The sequence below is a fragment of the Palaemon carinicauda genome, chromosome 38 (genome assembly GCF_036898095.1).
Source record: "Palaemon carinicauda isolate YSFRI2023 chromosome 38, ASM3689809v2, whole genome shotgun sequence".
Lineage (NCBI taxonomy): Eukaryota > Metazoa > Arthropoda > Malacostraca > Decapoda > Palaemonidae > Palaemon > Palaemon carinicauda.
In genome coordinates, this window is record NC_090762.1 from 19760656 (window position 1) to 19768155 (window position 7500).

A 7500-nucleotide genomic window follows, 5' to 3' on the forward strand; every position below is an offset into this window, starting at 1 on the left:
CTGGAATGGGTCAAGAGACAAACACCACAGGGTAATGGAGTACACCTTGGGGGTACTATGTGTGATAGATTAGCTTATGCTGATGATATTAACTTTTGTGGTGAAAGTATCCAAGAAATTGATAGAAAAATAAGAATTTTTAGAGAAGTTGCAAATCGAGTTGGCCTGGAAATAAATGAGTCTAAAACCAAAATCTTGAAAGTTTCAAGGCAAGAGAGGATACTGGGTAACATCAGGTGTGGAAACATGGAGTTGGAAGCTGTTGAGAGTTTCAAATACCTTGGCTCAACAGTTACAGTTGAAAATAGAGTAGAGGAAGAGGTCAAATTAAGAATAGCAGCGGCAGCCAGATGTGGTTGGGCTTTAGCCAAAGTTCTCAACAGCAATATCTTATCAAGGAGAACAAAGGTGAACACCTATACAACTATTATTAGACCCGTGTTAACGTATGGCTGTGAAACCTGGAGGCTGACAAGGGATCTGGAACGAAGGTTGGAAGTGTTTGAAAACGGAATCTTGAGAAGGATATGTGGACCGGTCTTTGATGTGGAGATGGGGCAATGGAGAAGAAGGCATAACAATGAACTGAGAGAAATGACAGAAGTACCCCTGATAACAAGCACAATTATGGCACAGAGACTGAGGTGGGCAGGACATGTGGCCAGGACCGATGAGGATAGACTGATAAGCCAGATTACTAGAGGACAACCAGAGGGCAGACGACCTCCAGGAAGACCCCGTATGAGATGGTCTGATAATATAAAAAGAGACATGACAAAGCTTGGAGTGGATGATCCGGGGGATTGGTGGGATTTTGCGCAGGACCGTGGTCGTTGGAAGCTTCTTGTAGCGGCGGCAAAGAGCCATGGAGGCCCGCAGCCAGTGGAGTGAGTGAGTGATGTATGTTTATATATATATATGTGTATATATATATATATATATATATATATATATATATATATATATATATATATATATGTATACATTTATACACATATATATTTATATGTATATATACATATACCTGTACAGTATATACATATATATGTAAATATATACATATGTATATATATATATATATATATATATATATATATATATATATATATATATGTATATATATATATATATATATATTTCAAGGCATTGCAAAAATAATGTATTACTATGCACACAAATGCCCTTTAAAAGTTAAAATCTAACTTACTTATCATTAAATCGGCAACAAAGAATCTTTAGGCTTTTAATGCTGATATCACAAACATTAAAGAATAGCATAGAGTAAGTGGATGCTCTTTTATAGGTGTCCATTTAAAGAATGACCTTTTATGTCGCCAGTCTTCTTTTTTTTCTTATTTTTTATCTTTTCCTATTTTTTCCATAGCTTGAGGGGCTGGTCTACCATTACCGTGGGAATAAACCTTTATTTTTGAAAATTTTTATGACTATTAGGATAAATACAACCTGTTCTATTAAGCGGGGCACTTTTTTCCCTTCTGTTTTCAGGACACGTTTGCCAAGTGTGGGAAAAGGTGTTATATGGTTTGATAAAGAGGTTTTATTTAATATTTATTTAAGAAAATATTATCTCAACTTCATATACTAATTTCTAATTTATTCTTCCTAGAAAAGTCAACTCAACAAACAATCTTACCTAAAATAACGTCCTTCAAAGGATTTTGGTAGCCTGCCTATTCGAAATGTCCCTACCTATTGGAAATGTTTCTGTCTAGCGATCTGCTAGACGGGATTCGAGACCCACTCACGTTCTCGATAGTTTCTTTTAGTATCTGAAACCTCACTATCCTTGTGGACTAGGAAAGGGGGGTTGGGGGGGACATCATACGTCTACCTGCTGAGTCATCAGCAACCATTGCCTGGCCCTTCCTGGTCCTACTTTGATGGGAGGGGGCTTGGGTGCTGATCATATACCCTGCTAAGGCATTGTCACTGTCCTTACCTCCGCCATTCATGAGTGACCTTTAAAGAGATACTATCATTCGTACGAATATTAATAAAATCAATTGATTCCTAAAATTACAGACTTCAAATATTTCCAGCTATGATTTAGAATAACTTGCAAAAGTGGTTTCCTGTTTTAATTTGTTTACTTTACATGGTTGCAACTAGAGCAGTTTGCCAAGTTGAAAAACGAATATTATAACACCCAGTATGTCACTAAATGACGAATCTGCCATCTATAGTGAGCCGAGTAACTTAGAATGAAACATTTCAGTTTTAGGATTTTGGTTGGAAACATATTAAGATGTCTTTTATCTTTACGAATGTGAAAAGATACGAAATATTTTCTAAGCACCGTAATGATTAATACTCAAAATATCTTTCTTAAGTGCGCCTAAATTTATACTCGCCTAATGTATTTCATGATAGCCCAGGTTTTTTCTTTACATTTAGAACTACTTGAAACCCACCAACCCACATTCTCCTAATTCCCTAAATGGTTTTTCATAAGCTGAATTTCTGATATCAATGACCCTCTTACATCTTCCAAGAACTATTAAGACCATATTTAGCATTTCGCTTTATAAAGTGGATTCTGACAGAAGAGAATATCAAACTGAACAAAAGTAATTCCTGCAAAATGCCCCGATACATGAAAAGGCTAACGTAGTGGAAATGAAAAAAAGAAAAAGATTAACTCTACTGTAGAGAAACCAGGGAAGAGGTATAAAAGAACAAATGGCATGTGAAGGATATTTCAAGATATAAGGATTGTCTGAAGAGGAGGAAATGGGGTCAATTGAAAAAGGGCCTACAGGAGACAGCAAATACGATAAGATGGATCGTAGACGGAAAGCGGGGTGAGATTCACGAAGTTGCAGATAAAAGAGTAAAAGGAAAAAAGACAGAATGCAATGATGCGGAAGAGAATGAACCGATTGTTAATGGAAATGACGGGATGAAGAGAGAGGGGGCTAGGTTGATGATACGGATTCTAAAGAATAGCGAAAATCTTATCATCAAAATACACCTGTTAACCACCACGCGCAGAGAGAGAGAGAGAGAGAGAGAGAGAGAGAGAGAGAGAGAGAGAGAGAGAGAGAGTCCTTTTCTAAACATGTATCCTAACTTCTGATTTTGGATGTCTCAAAAAAGATTTTTTAGTCCATCCGGGGAGACTCCATTTTGCTCTTGTGTAGAACAATTTGGTTTAAACGTTTAGAGTTTTTATGATCTTGTCTAACTTATTCTTGAACTTGTTTACCGTATTACTGTTTACTACATCCGCTGGAAGTCTGTTCCATGCTTTAGCTATTTTGTATGTCAAGAGATTACCACATTGAGTGGTGTTGTATCTCTGTGAGTGGTGTTGTATCTTTTCAATTCCAGTTTGTATCTGCTACCTCAGGAGTGATTTGTGCTAAGCGTGAATAGATTATTGTAATCTACATTTGTAATTCCTTCAAGAATTTTGAATGCTTCTATCAACTGTCCCCTTAGTAGTCGAGTTTATAGATCAAATAAATTCAGACGTGACATCCTCCGTCTTTATCAAAATTCCCTTATTGTTGGAACTAGTTTGGTGGCCCTAGCTTATACTGGTTCCAGTTATCAATATCCTTCTGAATACTTGGAGCCCAGAATTGGACTCCGTATTCTAGATGGGGTCTTACAATTGATGTGTACAACTGAAGTACAGTCGGTATTTCTAATGAAGTTTTGAGAGAGAGAGAGAGAGAGAGAGAGAGAGAGAGAGAGAGAGAGAGAGGGAGGGGGGGGGTCAGACAGTGTACAGGCCATCAGACAGACAGACAGGCACGCCGACCCTTGGCCAGGAGGGTGTCGCCCTCTTCAGAGCTCCAGCATAAATGTCCGTCCAGGATAAGATGGAATGAAAGGAGGAAGAGCTTTTGACTTTCCTTTGTTGTGCATAATGCCGGTGGTCTTCAGGTGAGCTTTTGTATATCAAGATGGAAGGATTTGATAACCGCTCCATCCCGGAGGAAAGGGGGCGGGTGGCGGAGAGGGCTGGAGGAAGAGGTCCACCTTCCACCGCCTTAATACTTCGGGACGAAAACGATCCTAATCTCGTCAGCCGCTTGTGTTATGCTTCAGTAGATATTGAGGAATATTTTTTCCAGATATGTAACTGACGAATAATTTTGCCTTTATTGCAAAATTAATAGCCGCCGGCTGTGTTTACTGATTTATAGGGATAATCCAGAGCTGTGTCTTTATGAAATATAAAAAAATTGAAGTCTTTGACTAATAAACGAACAAGTTCTTTAATGTCTAAAGTCTATGCGCCTCTAGTTTGCATTAAAGGCATTTATTATTTCTTGTTATATCGATCTTATATCAAGATGTACGATCTAAAGAGGCGATCCGATTAGTTCCTTCCTTAGATTAGGCTAAAAGAGAAAAAAAAATCGTTTTAGCTCATTCTAGACAGGCGCTTTGAGTTTCGTGTTTCATTGGTTTTACATAATAATAATAATAATAATAATAATAATAATAATAATAATAATTATTATTATTATTATTATTATTATTATTATTATTATCATTATCAAAACGAGTTAAAGTGCATTCGTAACACAAAGATTTGATGTCGAGTGGATTTTCAATATAAGTTAATCCTAACATAATCGGTGCATATCAGCTTTTTTTCTGTATGTGACAACCATAACCCACGACATTTGCATTCTACATTTATCCTAACAATAAGCAAACACACTTCTTAATTCACGTATATAAGTAAGCAAACTCAATTCCCCCCCTCCTAAGTTTCTGTCATTTTAGTTTATAAGTACCCTGGTTTTCAAGGGGGAGGTAAAAACTGACATAAATTAATTCCAAATTTATTGTACAGTTCAATGAAAAAAATAGATAGCGTAATGCCTGAAAGGTAGCCGTAAAGAACATATATTACAGTCAACCGTATGATACTTATGACACACTGTAAGCTACACCATTTCTATATTGTAAAATTTCAGCTTTACGCTTACCATCTTAAAATGCCAGGAAATCAAGCTGCTTTGCGTTGTTCAGAGCAGTAATGGGAAGGTTGGTGATAGTATCTTAAGGCTAACAGGAAAGTGACAAATAAGGTCGTAATGGGCTTGAAATACAGTACCGATGATGTTATTGCACAGAATATAAGAGCATAGTAGTGTAACGAAGCCATTATTATTATTATTATTATTATTATTATTATTATTATTATTATTATTATTATTATTATTATTATTATTATTATTATTACTGCTACTACCAGCTAAGCTACAAGCCTAGTGGGAAAAGCAGGATGCTATATGGCCGAGGGCTCCAACTTGGAAAAATAACCCAGTGAGGTTAAGGAAGTAAAGAATAAGCAAGTTAAAATATCTTGAAATCAGTAACAACGTTAAAATAGTCAAGTCATACATAAAACGCCAGATTCATGTCAACCTCTTTAACATTAAATCATTTACTGCAAGTTTGAACTTCTGAAGTTCCACCGATTCAACTACCTGATTAGGAAGGTCATTCCACACCCTAGCCAGAGTTGAAATAAAACTTCTAAAATGCTGTGCAGTATTAAGCCTTATGATGAAGGCCAAACCGTCAGAAATAACTGCATACCTACTGTAGAACTACGTACAGGATGGTACAGAGTGAGAAGACCCGAATGCAAAGGATGGTCAGAATTATTTTTTATACAACACTCACAAATAACTAACCGCATAATACACACATGTATATACACATATGTATATATATATATATATATATATATATATATATATATATATATATATATATATATATATACACACATATATACACATTTAAATTTATGCACTTGTGTACTGAATATACAATACATATATATATATCTAATTTATGTATGCATATATTTATATGATGTATTTTAGTGTGTGTATATATGTACAGTATATATATACATTCATACATAAATATATACTGTACATACATGTATATATACATATAAATATATATATATATATATATATATATATATATATATATATATATATATATATATATATATATAATATATAATATATACACACTCACGATGGTATTTAAGTAATTATAAAGTTATATAATAAAAATGAAATAATCTCGATCCTCAAGTATCCTAACTTACTTATTCTAAGATAACTTAAAGTTCTGAAATTTAAATTTTTTCCTTGACGGTAACTTTTTTAAAAGTTTTCTTTTCTTTTAAATCACCTCAAACGTCTTAAAATCAAATAAATCTTTTGCTCTGTTTGAAATGACCTAAATCCTACCAGAGAAGGAACATAAAAGGAATTCCGTCTCTCGTGACCTATTTTCAAAATGAATCAAGAGCGGAATTGATACATAAGACCCTAAGAAGCACTCCCACCTGGTTCGGAATCTGGCCTAGTCCGAGGGGGTCCTGCCACGACCCGTGGTGGGGTAGGACTGTGGCCACCGGTAGGACCTCACCGGTCGGACTCTGGAGGAGGATGACTTAGTACTCGGCTGTGTGGTCAAGGCTATTGTTACGGTAACCGGGGTTCTCACCTCCCACAATGCCCCTGGATCCACTTGTCTACCACGATACCCAGACAGGTCAGATGTTATCGAACGGCATCCAACAATACGGAATGTCTTACCGACGCCCCAAGACGTGACGGAGCCACTCAAGAATATAATATTATGTGGTATCCCCTTCACTTTCTTCTTCCTTCTCGCACGGCGTGGAAAACTGGCCTCGTTCGACGTCATGTCTGTTTACTTTTTCAATAAGTACTTTACTAAGACAAGTATATTATGGAAACATCGTGGGAGCTATCATCAGCATGTGTAAATGTATAGTTTTACTAACGAAAGTGCATTGCGGGTTTGCATTCTTTCTCCCAAAGACAAATATATGGATATCCATAACAGTATCAGGAACAGATACGAATCGTGAATGTGGAACACAAACAAAGCAATTCAAGTCATGATTGTATCTTTTCTGACCGTAATGGGGAACCCCCTATATGAAAATACTGACCTCAAACGGTAAAAACGTGTCCACCTCGGGCGAAAGGGGTAACCAACTGAGTTGGATTATCGGGTGACCAGCGAATGACAGACGTTTGTTAGAGAGGCATCGAAGTATATCAACCACTTTTTATTAAGGCTGGTAGGTCAAGGAACCGAAATGCAAGTTATATCGATAACTACCATGATTATCTTTAATAAAGCTAAACGTTGAACTGTTAATACTAGTTCGGCGTGTATAAAAATGAAATCTGTAAGATATTGAATTATTAATGAAGTATTAAAAGATCATGAAAATACCTAAACACGCATCCAAGACGAAGATGGTATGAAATGAAATTATATGTATCCAAAAATCAGGAAATGAATGATACGATCCGAAATATAAATCCAGAATTTTCACTTATCCTTCACTTAAAGGAAATATAATCTGAATTATTTATTCCACTCGGTTACTTCCCAGTTATTAATTATGACTTGTTGTTTCGCATGGCATTGAAACGCCCTTTAGGTGAA